The sequence below is a fragment of the Trichosurus vulpecula genome, chromosome 7 (assembly GCF_011100635.1).
Source record: "Trichosurus vulpecula isolate mTriVul1 chromosome 7, mTriVul1.pri, whole genome shotgun sequence".
Taxonomy (NCBI): Eukaryota; Metazoa; Chordata; class Mammalia; order Diprotodontia; family Phalangeridae; genus Trichosurus; species Trichosurus vulpecula.
This window is the reverse complement of record NC_050579.1, coordinates 68,780,161-68,796,701: the sequence shown is the minus strand read 5'-3', so window position 1 is coordinate 68,796,701 and position 16,541 is coordinate 68,780,161.

The following is a 16,541-nucleotide window of genomic DNA, read 5'->3' as shown; positions in this document are numbered from 1 at the left end:
GAGTATATCAGTACCCAGCAACCCATCATTACAACCAAGATTACAAATGAGAGGGAAAAAGTAATTCACGAAACCAGCCAAGAGATCAGCTATATGATACTATATACACTAATCCATATCCACTGTGTCCCACTTTTGCAATGAATGGAGAGGGAGGTGCTTTTCCTCAATTCTTCTCTGAGGTCAAACTTGGGGCCAAGCGTTTTTCAAATAAAAATATTAAAAATCGTAAGGTCAGTAGAGAACTGAATCGAATAATGATATAATAATATGTGCTTGGAGTCTGCAACAATTCTAGCTGTGGGCCTTAAGGATCAGTGGGGTTAATTTGTTTAAAGAGAGGTCTTTGCTAAATCCAGCTTCTCCAACAAGAGTCCAGCTATGCATCTGACAAAGGAGCTCCACTTGTTTGGGCCAATACAAAGTTTGTGACATAGTCTGTCCAGACTCTTTTACTGCCAGTCATTCTCTCGCATGTGATATACTCTACCCTATTTTCAGGTGGCTGATTGCATTTGACCTCTCATTCAACTCTACTGTTAGGGCAATAGCATCAGCTGGTGCCCAATCCAGCAATGGCGGCCTCATGGCACCTTGAATTGTTGATTTTGCCCCGTCAAAACAAACATTTTGAAGCTTCCCATTTGTGGTCCAGCATGTGTGAAGGCAGCACTCCATGACTGACATGGTGACAGCAACACAATAATTTAGGTGGGACAAAATAGATATTATAGCCTTTACAGCTATATCATTAGGCTGTGCTTTTGGTATCTTAAAAAATATATTTCTTACAGTGGCTAAAAGAGATTAACGTTTATCAAAGGCAAAACTGAATATAGCAACAATAAAAAGAAAGGGGGCAAATGCACATTATTCTCCTTCCTGTGCCAAATCCTTCCTTTCAGCCACATTGGCATCTCGCTCTCTGCAGATGACATTCCATCTCCCATCTCTGTGCTTTGGCATAAGCTCTCCCCAACCCCTTCCTCCACCTTGTCTCTTAGAATCCCTAGATTCCTTTAAGAATCACCTAAAATATCCCATCTTACACAAAGGCATCCTGATCCCTGAAGTTGCTAATGCCCTCTCCTTAAAAGCTTACTTTACATTTATGTTTTATATAGTTTTTTTTTAAACTTGGCTATGTATATATTGTTTTCTCTCAAGAGAATATAAATTCCTTGAAGGAAGAGAGTGTTTCAGCTTTTTTTGCATCCCCAGTGACACAAAGCATGGGCTTAATGAATGCTTTTTTAAAAATAATGAATAATACCATAGACCTATGTCTGTCTCTGGACCCCGGGGGTAAGTGATTCTAGACAATTTCAGAACATTCTATCAAATTTTACAAAGGATGTCTGATTTTCTCAGGGACTTATTACTCAACTTATTATTCAAGTTGCCAATGGATGGTAAAGTCTTCTCTAATTGCTTAATGCATTGACCTCTCCTTGTCATTTCAGCAAAAAAGCAGAGGCTTTTTAGAGCTTGGTTTCAAGAAACTATCCATACTAGACTGCGGGGTCATAGATTTAGTGCCAGAGGAAGCCTCAGAGACCTTCATCTTACACTTAAGAAAACTGAGACCCTCAGAAGTTGTTACCTTGCTAAGCGATTACATTGACAGTGAGTGGTAAGGGCACAATCTGAACCTGGCTTTCCCACCTTCTGAAGTAGTATTCTTTTTTCCACAAAAAGGACTGGCAACTATCAGCTATGACCACTATGAATTTTGAAAAGGATATAACCTAGTGAGTGAGTCACTGATGTATTCCTAAAGGTAATCAGAATACCAATCATAATGAAGAAACATAGGAACAAAATAAGAAATACAAATTTACCCTTGTACAAAAGCATAGAGTGCCTACCTGGAACATTGTGGGAAATTAGGATCATCGTAAGGAACGCAGTGAAGAAAGCAAAGTTTGAGAGAAGGCATTAAAACGATTAAAAGAATTTTCTGTATGTCCCTCACCATAAAAAGGACTGTTCTGTCTTCCCTCACCCCCCACCAAACCTCCCCCCAAAATAAAGAAAAGGGTGTAGTAGCAGTAATATTAGTGATGCTGTTGGTAATAATAATCATTAGTAATAGTAGGAGTAAAAGCAATAATAGTGACAATAACAAGAAGCAACTTGTATAGTGCTTTAAAGATTCCAATGTTTATTCTTCAGAAGAGCCCTATGAACTTATTTTATTCCCATTTTTATAGATGAGGGAACTAAAGTTTAAAGAGGTAAAACTGACTCACAAAGGTCCACAGATAACTAAAGTTTAGAGCTGGAATGGTCTTTGGGGATCGTTTAAGTCTGGTACCCTCATTTCACAAATAAGGAGAGGTTAATGACTTGCTTACTATCACACGAATAGAAAATTTGATGATTAGATTCTAATCTGAGTCTTCCAACTCTGTCTTGTTCCCTTTCTAATCTACCACACTGGACGAATATCACAACTGCCACTTATATTTCATTTTAAGGTTTTAAAGCTCCCCCCCATTAATAACCCTTTAGGCAGACAGTACAAGTATTATTATCACATTCATTTTACAGATGAAAAAGCTCAATGAGATAAAGTAACTTACTTGTCTCTGGCCAGGAAGGTCGTAAGTGCCAGAGTCAGGATTTGAATCCAGATCTCCAGATTATAAGCCCCATGTTCACCAATGACATAATTAATAAACACTTAGAATGTCTAGTATATTCATGTACAGCCTTTACTGTAGCAGCTAGGTGGTGCCATAGTACACAGAGTACAGTCGGGAAAAATCTGATTTCAAATAGGGCCTCAGACACTTACTAGCTGTATGACCCTGGGCAAGTCACTTTACCTTTGCCTACCTCAGTCTTTTCATCTGTAAAATGTACATAGTAATAGCACCTACCTCCAGTGGGTTGTTGTGAGGATCAATAGAGATAATATCTGTAAAGTACTTAGCTTAGTGTCTAGCACTTAGGAGGAGCTATATAAATGTTAATTATTATTATTCATCTTTACACACTGTCCAAAGACTGAATTGGATCCATTGTATTTTAATATATGTCTTAAGAGGTAGCATGGGGCAATGGATAGAGAAGCAGCCTCAGAGCCAGGATGGCCTGTTTATGCCCTACCTCTCAATCTAATGTAAGATTCCCCTGGAAATTATTATGAAATAATAATGATGATGCTTATTGAACACTCTATTTAAGGTATACGAAGTATTCTACACTGCCTTATTTGATCCTCATGGTAATCCTTTAAGGTAGGGTTGATAGATATGATGATCACTGATGACTAAGATAATTAAGTGACTCACCCAGGGTCATACAATCAGTAAATGCCTTAGGTGAAAAGCCAGGTTTGTCTGTCTTCAAGTCCAATCTACTATACAGCCTTGCTGCCTCAAGTCTATCCCTCAGCTTTGTAGCTTTCTACAGAGTTTGCCCTGTCTATAAAGTTCTCTTAAATATTTTCTTTCATGGCCAAAACAAACAAAAAAATGGCACTTCCTTTTAAAAATATAAATCTACCTTAAGCCATTGCAAGCCATTATGTGGTAAAATGGATGGAGTTCTGGATCTGTTATCAGTAAGATCTGAGTTTGACATTTAGCATATGCAGGGCCCTGGTGGGTAAGTCTCAGCCTCAGTGTCTTCCTTTATAAAACAGTATAAAAACAGCACCTATTTCACCTCATTGTGAAATGAAATGAAATGATATCTGTAAAATTCTTTGCAAACCTTAAAGCACCATCAAAATGTTAATTGTTATTGAGTCTTTCATCTTTATTCCCTATAAACAATTCTTGATGATTTTATATTGTTGAAAGGAAAAGAGCCCAAAGGTAGTTAGCCTTTTGTGTCTTTAAATAATATTTTTAGTTTATTTTGAGATCTGCCTGGTATGCGATTTTACTCAAGAAAGAAACAAGTAAGTACTGCCTTGAAATTATACCCTCTCTCCCTGCTCCATTTGGTGCCCTTCACCTTAAAATGTTCTTTTGGTTACATTCTATTACAGGGGTCAGTTATCAAAATGGAACCTTAGGGGAGGAGGGAGTTAGGAGAATAGAAGGGAAAGAGAATTCAGATGGAAACATCAGAGGAAAAGAAAAGCATTTTTCAAGAAACAAGGCTCAGAACCTAGGAGATTAGTGAAAATTGTATGACACTGCAACCAAGGGCAAAAGACATACACTGAGAGTCTATTTGGGGGAAAAAGATGACAAAAAGGTTAAAAGTATTTGGAAATAGAAAGTACCTTTAAGGTTACTTTATTCCCCACTTCATCTTGTAGAAGAGGAGACTGAGACCCAGAAGACCTGAACTATCTAGAATCAGATGGATACTAAGTAACGAGGTGAGGTTCAGAACTCTTTTCTCCTGTCCACTCCAATAGGTTAGTGTGGGAAAATATTAAAGACCTTGATTGTTCTCACTGAATACAACCCATTAGCTTATTCTCATTGAATACAACCTGCTGTCAGTTATTACCCCTGAGAGTAAGGGGAGCAAAGGCCCTCTACTTCACCAATACCCCTCTTCCCCCATCATAATAGTTTTATAGTGTCTGCTAGTTTATGAGAGATGGTATGATATAATGGAAAGCACTCTGGTTCTGGGGTAGATGTCACATGACAAATTAAGATTTCATAATGTTTCTATCATTTCATATGAATCTTTCATATTATCATGAAAACCAACTTAGCTTAAAAATGGAAAATCCTGAACAAGAATAAAATCATTATATGATTATTTTTAGTTTCGAAATGAAGGTTAGAGAGTGACATAGATTGATTTCATGCTTCCAACTCTAAGATTCTATGATTCAGGTTTAACCTTTCAATTTTCAAATGAGGTAAATTGAGCCCTAGAGAGACTAAGTAACTTGTCCAAGGACATAAAAGTAGGAAGTGGAAAAGCTCAGGCTACAATTCACGTTTCCAAATTTCCAGGCCAGTCTTCTTCTTTTATGCCATGCCAGATGAAGAAACTGAAAGAAAGAAATTTCTATTCAAAATTTAAATAACCAAAACTAATATTGTTCTTTCTGGACAGATGATTTTGGATGATGAATTCAATTCAATTCAAATTTATTAAGTGGCTACTATAGGTAGTCCCAATTAATGTAAATAATGAATCCTTAAGAGTGGTTGCATTATTCAGATTTGCACTATTTGGAGTTATAACCATATGTGAAATACAGTCATTGGGTTTAGCCTGACAGAAATATGAAAAGAAAAACTTTAAAAATATCTTTGTTTAACATAATGTAGCAACAAAGCATAAAATGTATTTATGATTCAAGTTTGTTATAGTTATAGAAAGCAAAATTTTAAAAATAGATTTTTTTAAAACAATTACTGAATATCATTACCTAAAAATAAGACTACCCTTGATGATAGGCTAAAAAAAGGAGAAAAAATTACATGACAACTTTATATACTTAAAAAGAATAGCAAATTGTACATAATAGTTTTGCAGTTTCATGTGCAATCATCTTTTTATTATAGTTATGAAAATGCTTGTTTTATTCCATAAATTAAAAATAAAATAAATATGGGGGAAAAAGTAATTGTAAAGTACTTAGCACAGTGCCTAGCATACAGTAAATGTTATATAAATAAATGCTCTTTATAAATGTTTAAAAAACAAAGTCGTTATTGTTATTTAAAATACTTTAGTAGTATATACTGAACCGTCTTCTCTTTCTTTAAATCTTCATACACATGCTTGCAGGGATAGAGCTTTATTCACATCTGTGAATTTGATTGTTCACATACTCACTTTTGTTGTTCAGTTGTTCGGTTATGCTCGGTCTTTCATGACCCCATGGACCACAGAATCCCAGGCCCTTCTATCCTCCATTATATCTTGAAGTCTGTCCAAGTTTGTGTTCCTTATTTCCATGACACTATCTATCCATCTCGTCCTCTTCCATCCCCTTTTCCTTTTGCTTTCAATCTTTCCTAACATCAAGGTCTTTTCCAATGAGTCCCATCTTCTCATTGTGTCCAAAGTACCTAAGTTTCAGCTTCAATATTTAACCTTCAGTGAATAGCCCTAATTAATTTCTTTAATTATTGACTGATTTGATCACCTTGCTGTCCAAGGGACTCTGCAAAGTTTCCAGCACCTCAATTTGAAAGTCTCCAACCTGCGGTGCTCAGCTTTCTTTATAGTCCACCTCTCAGAGCTGTATGTTGCTCACACAATGAACCAAATGTAGTTCTATGACCTGGGGCATTATCTAGAATCAGCAATACTTTAAATGCATATTATTGTCTTTGAAATATTTTTCAACAGCTGCACTAGAATAATTGGAAAACCAGTCTTTAAAAGCTGTTTTAGTTACCCATCCTTTCTTATTTGATCACAAAAGAACTGGAAGTGATTCCTAGTGGTGGCCTCTCAGAGAATGAAGATTTTTAGACTGATAAACAATCGTTGGTTTTAATTTAAAATCCCCTTCTACTAACCTCTCATTAAAAATGTCAGGCAATGCTAAGATAATTTAAATCTAGGTGTTTTTTTCTTCCTTTCTTAAAAATGAAAGGATTCTTTTCCAGAATAAGACATTCTGGAATTTCATATTAAAAAATTCTTACTCAGTGTATCTACTTGCTATTATTTTCTTCAAAGCACAAGGGTATTTAGCTGCCATGTCCTCATCATTTCACTAACTTAAATAAACTAGGAGCATTTTTTCTGAATGACTACTCAATTAAAATGAACAAATGTTTGATTACAATCTTTGATACATACAGCTATGACACTCCATTTCTAACGTGTAACATTTGTATTCCTTGTATTTGTTTGAAAACCACAAAAATCTGGTGCAACTTTAACTTTTTCTTTTACTTTATTTTTGTATTTTGTAGTATATTGTACCATAGATTCAGGCATTCCATCATCTTGTCCAATTTTAGAATTACTATAACAATGTTCATGCAATTCAATTGCACCAATTTTTTGTTCCAATGTAATAACAAGCCACTTCCTTTTTTTCTTTTTTGCACTGGCAGTGTTTCCATCAGAAGCATTCTTTCTTTTGTCCATTTTGTCAAGGGGTCTTTTTTTAAAATTAAGATGGTTGTTGATAATATGATACACAGCAGCACACCACATCCTCACTCAGCAATAGGAAAGTACAGACTGACTCATAATAGTAGTGTATTATACCTCACCTAGCTCACATGTTGAATTTTGCCTTACAAATGTGACCTGGCATCATTTTTTAAATTTCCACTAAATTAAAAGTTGCATTATTCAAATTCACATTAATTAATAGTCTCTGCCTTCCTAGAAATTAGATTCTACTGAGAAACAGGGATGTCTGCATATATTTGAGCTAATCAACGTGGGTACCAACTCCTTCAATATAGTCAGGGAACCATCCATTCTTTCTTGTCTTGTTCAGCTTAATCTTTCTTCAGTTATATCCAACCCTTCATGACCTAATCTGGGGTTTTCTTGGCAAAGATAGTGAAGTAGTTTGCCATTTCCTTCTCCTGTTCATTTTGCAGATAAGGAAACTGAGGCAAATAGTGTTAAGTGGCTCATCCAGGGTCACACAGCTAGTGTTTGAGGTCAAATTTGAACCCAGGTCTTCCTGACTCCAGGACTAGCACTCTATCCATTGTGCCACCTAGCTGCCCCCTTGTCTTACATAGACATCCATCAAATCCTTATCTTTCACACAGAGGATCTACTCAATAAACTGAAGACTTTCTTTTAAGCCTTTTAACATTCTAGGCACCAAGACAGCATTTAAACTGTCAATTTGGTGTCTCTTGTCTTTACTATAAGATGAAACCATTTCCTTTTTTTTCTTTTACTTGATTTTTTTTCTTTTAATCAACAAAGATCTACCTTCTCACCCACGCCAATTCAGGACACAAGAAAAAAAACTCATTATGAACATGTTGAACCAATTAAAATAAATTTTTACATTGGCCATATTTTAAAAAAATTATTATTTTGTACTCTGAGTCTTTCAGTGGTCTATGAGAACAATGGTTCTATGGTTCCTTATTAGCTCTCTGGAGTCCTGGTTGGTCATTTTGCTGATAGTAGTTCAGCACAATAATATTTCATCATATTAACATACCATAACTTTTTCATCCATTCCCCTATTTATGGGCACTTCCCCAGATTCCCGTTGTTTGCCACCTCAAAAAAACTATAAAAATTTTTGTATATCCTTAGAGTTTTTTTTTTTTGCTTAATCTACTTTCCCTCTAATTTCCTCTTCCTGCTTCTTCTCCCTTTTCCCTCCTATTCCTATGTTGAGTGAAACATATTTCTATACCCAAGTGTGTGTATGGGTATTCTTCTTTCTTTTGAACAATTCAGATGAGAGTGAGGTTCAAGTATCAACTGCTCCCTCCACTCCCTCCTCCTTGCTTATGTAGATAGATGACTACTTGCTAATTGGAGTCCCTCCATGGATCCTAATGATGATAGGGATCACAGGGGACACATTTATCATTCTCCCATATTTGAATGTAAGAAGTTTATCCTTGTTTATTCCTTTATTAGATAGTGTTCATTTCTGTTTGCCTTTTTATGTTGCTCCTTACTCTTGTGTTAGAACTTCAAAGTTTCTCTGCAGCACTGGTCTTTCCATCAAACATGCTTGGAAATCCTCTATTTCATCAGTGATCCTTTTTACTCCTGTAGCATTATACTCAGTTTTGCTGGGTAAGTTACTCTCATATATAAACTCATATTCTTTGTATCCTGGGATACTCCTTTATAAGGGTGTCTACTAAATTGTTTGTGACACTGACTGTGGCTCCTTGATTCTTGAATTTTTTCTTTCTGGCTCCTTGCAGGAATTTTTCTTTAACCTAGAAGCTCTGGATATGTTTTAGCTTTTGGATATGTTGTTCCTGAGAGATCTTTCTGAGGTGACCTGTGGATTCTTTCTATTTCCACTTCACCCTCTGGTTCTAAGAGATCTGGGCAGTTTTCTTTTAAGATTATTTGAAATATGAGGTCTAGACTCTTTTTTTGATCATGCCATTCAAATCGTTCAGCAATCCTTATTTTTTTTCTCTTTAATCTGTTTTCCAGGTCAGTTGTTTCTGCTAAAAGATACCTTATATTTTTTCTACTTTTTAGACTTTTGATTTTGTTCTAATATTTCTTGTTGTCTCATGGAGTCATTGGCTTCTATTTGGTTCATTTTAAGACCAAAAGTTTATTGCTTGGGCAAAGTTTTGTACTTCTTGTGCTAAGCTGTTAACTTCCTTTTTAATTTTTTCTTCCAAAATTCTCCTTCTTTTTCAATTTTTTTCTTCAAGCACCTTCATTACATTTGTAAAATAATTTTTTGAACTCTTGCTTCATGTCAAACAGTAATTCTAGCTGATTTGTTTTCAAGTTGTATATTTCTTTGAAGCATTTCTTCTAGATGTTTTAGAGAAATTTTCTCTCACCTTTCTACTTTCCCTTCTAATTGGAACCCATTTGAGTTAAATAAAATCTGGATACAACTACTTTTCCAGGATTATTGCACATTACTCCTCTACAAGTAGACTGGTCTCTTTGCTGTTCTTTTTATATGACATTCCATCTCCCATCTACAAGCCTTTGTCCTCAGAATGTGCTCCTTCCTTACCTCCAGAGAGAGAGAAGAGAGAGGGATTGAGAGAATATGTTGGAAAGGAGGTGCTTTCACCCACTTCATAGTTTTGTCCAGTGTCACTCTGATTTGGTACAATAGTAGAAAACTCTGCTGCCGCAAAAGGCATATAGATCAGATTTTCATCCTCTGTTAACACATGATAGAATAATCAAAATCACACAAAAAGGACATTTTGCCCATCTGCACCTGAACCTTACAAATTCTGTGAAAACCATTTTTAAACTTAAGTATTGTGAGATAAGATTAAACACAGAAACTGATCTAGGTCCACAGTGTTATCCTTCGACACTTCAAGCATCCTGGACTCGATTGATGGAGATATACAAGCTTTACAGATTAAGATGAATTATAATTCAACAAGCATTTATTAAGTCACTATGATGTACAATGCATGGATGCAAACTGGTTTTGCTAACTGCTGTGCCTGAAAAATCATGACCTCCTGGCCAACCTTTAGAGGATCAGGCTCTCTAAACCTACCAAAGTTTGTCCTCAGATGTCGAACATAAAGGGCACCATAAAGACATTTCTCAAAACCTTTGTACCAAGTTAGAAAGTGATAGAATCAGCCCCATCTCCCAGTGGAGGAAGCATGCCTTAGAGAAAGAATGCAAAGGTATCCAGAAAAGGACTTTATTTTTTTTAATAATAAATTTATTTTTTATTTTTAGTTCAAAACAGTTCCACAAGTTTTGGGGTTCCAAATTTTCTCTCCCTCCCATTCCTCCCCCAACCCCCCAAGACAGCGTGTAACCCAATGTAGGTTCTACATATACCTTCACATTGAACTTATTTACATAATTGTCCAGTTGTAATGAAGAATTATAACCAACAGAATGAATCATGAGAAAGGAGAAATGAAACCAAAAAAGAAGGAAAAAGAAAAAAAAAGAGCAAAAAGTTTGCCTCAATCTGCATTCAGACTCCATATTTCTTTCTCTGGATGCGCATAGCTTTTTTCTATCATGTGTCTTTTGGAGCTGTCTTTGAACCTTGCATTGATGAGAGGAGTCAAGTCTATCAAAGTTAGTCCTTAAAGATACCGTGTGTCTGTAATCATGTATAATGATCTCCTGGTTCTGTTCCCCTCACTCAGCATCAGTTCATATAAGTGATTCCAGGTTATAATGAAGTCCATTTGGTCCTCATTTCTTATAGCACAATAGTATTCCATTACATTCATATACCACAATTAGTTTAGCCATTCCCCAATTAATGGGCATCTTTTTGATTTCCAATTCTTTGCCACCACAAAAAGAACTGATATGTGTGTGTGTGTGTATGTATATATACATATATATATTACATGGGTTCCTTTCCCACTTGTATGATCTTTTTGGGATAAGAGGACTTTAATAGAAATTATAGAAATTATTTCAACAACCACAATAAGGATCCTTCAGAAGTCTAACTAGAAATTTTTGTGCCTAGGTAAGGAGCAAGAAAGGGATGCTCTATTGAGAATAGGGCTGCCATGAAGGTGATATAGAGACCTGGGATGAAGCTTCTAGGGAGGGTAGGGTAAGGGGATATTTCACCTCAAAATGCCCTCTGAACTTCCAATTTTAACTAATACTCTTGCTAACCAGGTGCTAAGCTCTGTTATTTCTATGCTACTGAAAGATTTTAAGAGTTGACAGAGTTCTCTAAATTCAAAGCCCTGGAAAAAAAAAGCCCAGTTGCTCCTCCCTCGTTAATTTTGAAGGTCTTGTCACCTGTTTTTACTTCAGCAGTTTGCATGTTAAAGGTGAAGATTTTCTTAAATCTGCAGCTCTTTTGATGAAATAGGTAACATTTAGCTTAAGTAGTTCTCATGATGAAGTATGTTAATTTATTTTAACCTAATAACTAACTTTTAGAGGAGTTTCTTCTATGGAGTGAAACTTTATTGACAACTCCAGTCCCTTATTCCATTATAAATCAAGACAAAAAAAAAAAACTTGACAATATCCAAGGTCATGATTTGGAGCCTAGCTTCCTACAAGGGCTTGCTTGAGGATATAAAATCAACACCTTAAATTGCAGCCAGAAATAAATAAGAATTCAATGTAACATAGACATCCACTTAATTCTACTGGGAACATGGTCTGTATAAGGACTATCTGTGTCTCGAATTATCTTAAAAGATATTTCTTTTTTTGGTAAAAAAAAAAAGTCGTGATTTTTGGATCACCATGGAATGTAAACTCTCCTCAAAAATCCTTTACTAAAGGCAGGATTTCAGTGAGACATGAACAAAGAAAATGCATAAACTAAGTTGACTGATGAAATACCCAGAATGTCCGCTTTTACCAAAAGGTCCTGAATTTTAATGGAAAAAGGAGGGGAACAGCCCCAGAATATTTTCCTATTTTAAAGTTGGGATTGGATGTGTGCGCTAAATTCTCTATGCCAAAGGGTAAGATATATTTGAAACCAAGCAAATGGTTTTGAGAATTGCGTCAGAAAGATCACAGACATACATTATTTTACAGCAGGGTCCTCCTCTCTGGGTTTGCCATTGTTTATGAGGCTTGATCATATGGTCCACAGCTGGGAGTTATGCAATACCAAGGACCCTGAAATGTTGATAGGCATAATTTCCACTGCCATCTTAAGGCAGAATTGTAAAAGAAGTGCATCTGTATTCTTACACACTTACATATGATTTTTCTTCTAGTCTGACAGAATTTTAACTAAACTTGGCACTAGGCTATATCCACACCCCTTGCATGCCCCCAAATGACCCTGAGCCTGTCTAAAGCTACAAAGATTGGGATAAAGGCATCTGGGACCCAAATGGTTACCCACCCAGAGTGGACAAATACAGACTGTTCCATGCCAAGTCAGCATTTGCCAAGGCAGCTTGCTAGCACCTTCAAAGTGCCAAAATTCTGGGCTTCTGTAGGATGATATCTTGCAGGTTTGGATTAAATAAATCAGAGTTTTTGTAACCTCACTTAATTGTCATTATGAATCATTTTGAAGTAGCCCTCATATTCCTAACAAAATGATTTTAGAAGATGGTAAGTCCCTCCCTCCTTCCTTTCTTCCTCCTTCTGCTCTTCTTCCTTCCTTCCTTCCTTCCTTCCTTCCTTCCTTCCTTCCTTCCTTCCTTCCTTCCTTCCCTCCTTCCTATCTACCCTGGTAATACATAGTCAAGAAAAACAAATTTCCACATTGGTTATTTCTGAAATCATATTTCTTTTTTTTTAAAATCTTAGACTTTATTATTTGGGGGGGCGCAGGGCAATAGGGGTTAAGTGACTTGCCCAAGGTCACACAGCTAGTACATGTGTCAAGTGTCTGAGGTCAGATTTGAACTCAGGTCCTCCTAAGTCCAGGGCCAGTGCTCTACTCACTGCACCACCTAGCTGCCCCTGAAACCATATATCTTATTTTGCATCAAGTTCATCATCCCTTTGTCAAGAGGTGGGAAGCATAATGGCTCCCTTTGAGAAACAGCTGTGGGCAGAAGTAAGTGAGGGGACTCCACTGTATATAACTGTGATCTATGCACTGGATTTATCCAAAAGTTTCATCATCAAAATACTGGGGACAAAGGCAGCCCTAGGTGGGTAGAGCTTTGAGAAGCAGAGTAAAGGAGGAAAGAGTGAATAAGGAGGACAGGGGTTATGTGGAAAATAGCAGTGTGATTTAGATGTAGAATAGGTGAGACCTAAAGTGAAAGGTCAAATGTCTGAGGGGCTAAGAGTTTCAACCTAGTTCAGGGGTGGGGAACCTGTGGCCTTGAGGCCAAATGTGGCCTTCTAGATCCTTGGCTGTGGCCTTTTGACTGAGTCCAAGTTTTACAGAACAAATCCTTTTATTAAGGGGGTTTGTTCTGTGACATTTGGATTCACTCAAGGGGCTGCAACTGAGGATCTAGAGGGCTGCATGTGGTTTTAACACTGCAGGTTCCCCACCCTTGGCCCTGGTTAATTAGTGAGCCTAGAGATGATGGAATAAACTTGTAGGTAGAGGAGAAATTTGATTAAAGAGAACATGGAGAAAGGGCTCACAAAAGTCTATAAGCCCCTAATGGTGTGTCAAACCCTGAGATACTTGCTGGGCCCTGCATTCTAGTACACTCTCATTCAGTAATATTAGGGGTTCTTTTGAACTATGAAAGGTAACAGCATCTGATTCACCGTTTTCTAAACTCGCTGTGGTATACACATTGGGAAAGGGTGCACCCAGATCTTACAAGCAGATCGTGAACTCAAAGTCTGAATATAAGTGGGTCATAATGAGGTGAAAATCTCACTGATCTCTATCAATATTTACTCCTGCTAGAAGGCTGGGCCCCTACATGGCATTTAATACAACTGCCCCCATGGTTCTAGGAGCAGACTTGAGCATTTTGGAGTTGTTTTCTTTTCTTTTTTTCAATTTATTTATTTAACACATTTAGTTTTCAGGATTGATTTTCACAAGAGTTTGAATTACAAATTTTCTCCCCATTTCTACCTTCCCCCCCACTCCAAGATGATGTATATTCTGGTTGCCCTGTTCCCCATCCAGCCCTCCCTTCTGTCACTCCACTCCCCTCCCATCCCCTTTTCCCTTCCTTTCTTGGAGGGCAAGATAAATTTCTACGCCCCATTGCCTGTGTATCTTATCTTCTAGTTTCATGCAAAAACTTTTTTTTGAACATCTGTTTTTAAAACTTTGAGTTCCAAATTCTCTCCCCTCTTCCCTTCCCACCCACCCTCCCTAAGAAGTCAAGCAATGCAACCTAGGCCACATGTGTATCATTATGTATAACCCTTCCACAATACTCATGTTGTGAAAGACTAACTATATTTTGCTCCTTCCCAACCCATCCCCCTTTATTGAATTTTCTCCCTTGACCCTGTCCCCTTTCCAAAGTGTTTGTTTTTGATTACCTCCACCCCTATCTGCCCTCCCCTCCATTATCCCCCCCCCTTTTTTATCTACTTCCCTCTTCTTTCCTGTGGGGTAAGATACCCAATTGAGTATGTATGGTATTCCCTCCTCAGGCCAAATTTGATGAGAGCAAGACTCACTCATTGCCCCCTCACCTACCCTCTCCCCTCCTCCCACAGAACTGCTTCCTCTTGCCACCTTTATGCGAGATAATCCACCTCATTCTATCTCTCCCTATCTCCCTCTCTCAATATATTCCTCTCTCATCCCTTAATTTGATTTTATTTCTTTTAGATATCTTCCCTTCATCTTCAGCTTACCCTGTGTCCACTCTCTCTCACTCTCTCTCTCTCTCTCCCTCTCTCTCTCTCTCTCTCTCCCTATATATATATATATATATATATATATATATACACACATATACATACATATATACATACATGCACATTCACTTATATATATATATACATAAACATAAATATATATGCATATTCCTTTCAGCTACTATGATATTGAGGTCTCATGAATCATACACATCATCTTTCTATGTAAGAATGTAAACAAAACAGTTCAATTTTAGTAAGTCCCTTATGATTTCTCTTTCTTGTTTACCTTTTCATGCTTCTCTTGATTCTTGTGTTTGAAAGTCAAATTTTCTATTCAGCTCTGGTCTTTTCACTGAGAAAGCTTGAAAGTCCTCTATTTTATTGAAAATCCATATTTTGCCTTGGAACATGATACTCAGTTTTGCTGGGTAGGTGATTCTAGGTTTTAATCCTAGTGCCATTGACCTCCAGAATATCATATTCCAAGCCCTTCGATCTCTTAATGTAGAAGCTGCAAGATCTTGGGTTATTCTGATTGGGTCTCCACAATACTCAAATTGTTTCTTTCTGGCTGCTTGCAGTATTTTCTCCTTGATCTGGGAGCTCTGGAATTTGGTGACAATATTACTAGGAGATTTCTTTTTGGGATCTATTTGAGGAGGCGATCGATAGATTCTTTCAATTTCTATTTTGCCTTGTGGCTCTAGAATATCAGGGCAGTTCTCCTTGATAATTTCTTGAAGGATGATATCTAGGCTCTTTTTTTGATCATGGCTTTCAGGTAGTCCAATTGTTTTTAAATGATCTCTCCTGGATCTATTTTCTAGGTCAGTGGTTTTTCCAATGAGATATTTCACATTGTCTTCCATTTTTTCATTCCTTTGGTTCTGTTTTATAATATCTTGATTTCTCATCAGGTCACTAGCTTCCACTTGCTCCAATCTCATTTTTAAGGTAGTGTTTTCTTCAGTGGTCCGTTGGACCTCCTTTTCCATTTGGGCAATTCTGCCTTTCAAGGCATTCTTCTCCTCATTGGCTTTTTGGAGCTCTTTTGCCATTTGAGTTAGTCTATTTTTTAAGGTGTTGTTTTCTTCAATGTATTTTTCAGTATTTTTTTGGGTCTCCTTTAGCAAGTCATTGACTTGTTTTTCATGGTTTTCTCGCATCCTTCTCATTTCTATTCCCAATTTTTCCTCTACTTCTCTAACTTGCTTTTCCAAATCCTTTTTGAGCTCTTCCATGGCCTGGGACCAGTTCATGTTTTTCTTGGAGGCTTTTGGTGTAGGCTCTTGCACTTTGTTGACTTCTGTAGGCTGTATGTTTTGGTCTTCTTTGTCACCAAAGAAAGAATCCAAAGTCTGAGACTGAATCTGGGTGTGTTTTCACTGCCTGGCCATATTCCCAACCAACTAACTTGACCCTTGAGTTTCAGTCTGCTTGTAGACTAAAGAGTTCTATGTTCCACGTTTTGGGGGGATGCACCAGCTCTGCCATACCAGCACTCCTCCTTCCCCAAGAACCCCTGACCTGGACTGGGCTTAGATCTTCAGCAGGCTGTGCACTCCTGCTCTGGTCCGCCACTTAATTCCTCCCACCAGGTGGGCCTGGGGCCGGAAGCAACAGCAGCTGTAGCTGCCCCACCTCCACTGCCCCGGGGGCAGTGGCTGAACGGAGAACTCCTTCCACTCCTGCAGCTTTTCCCACTAACCTTC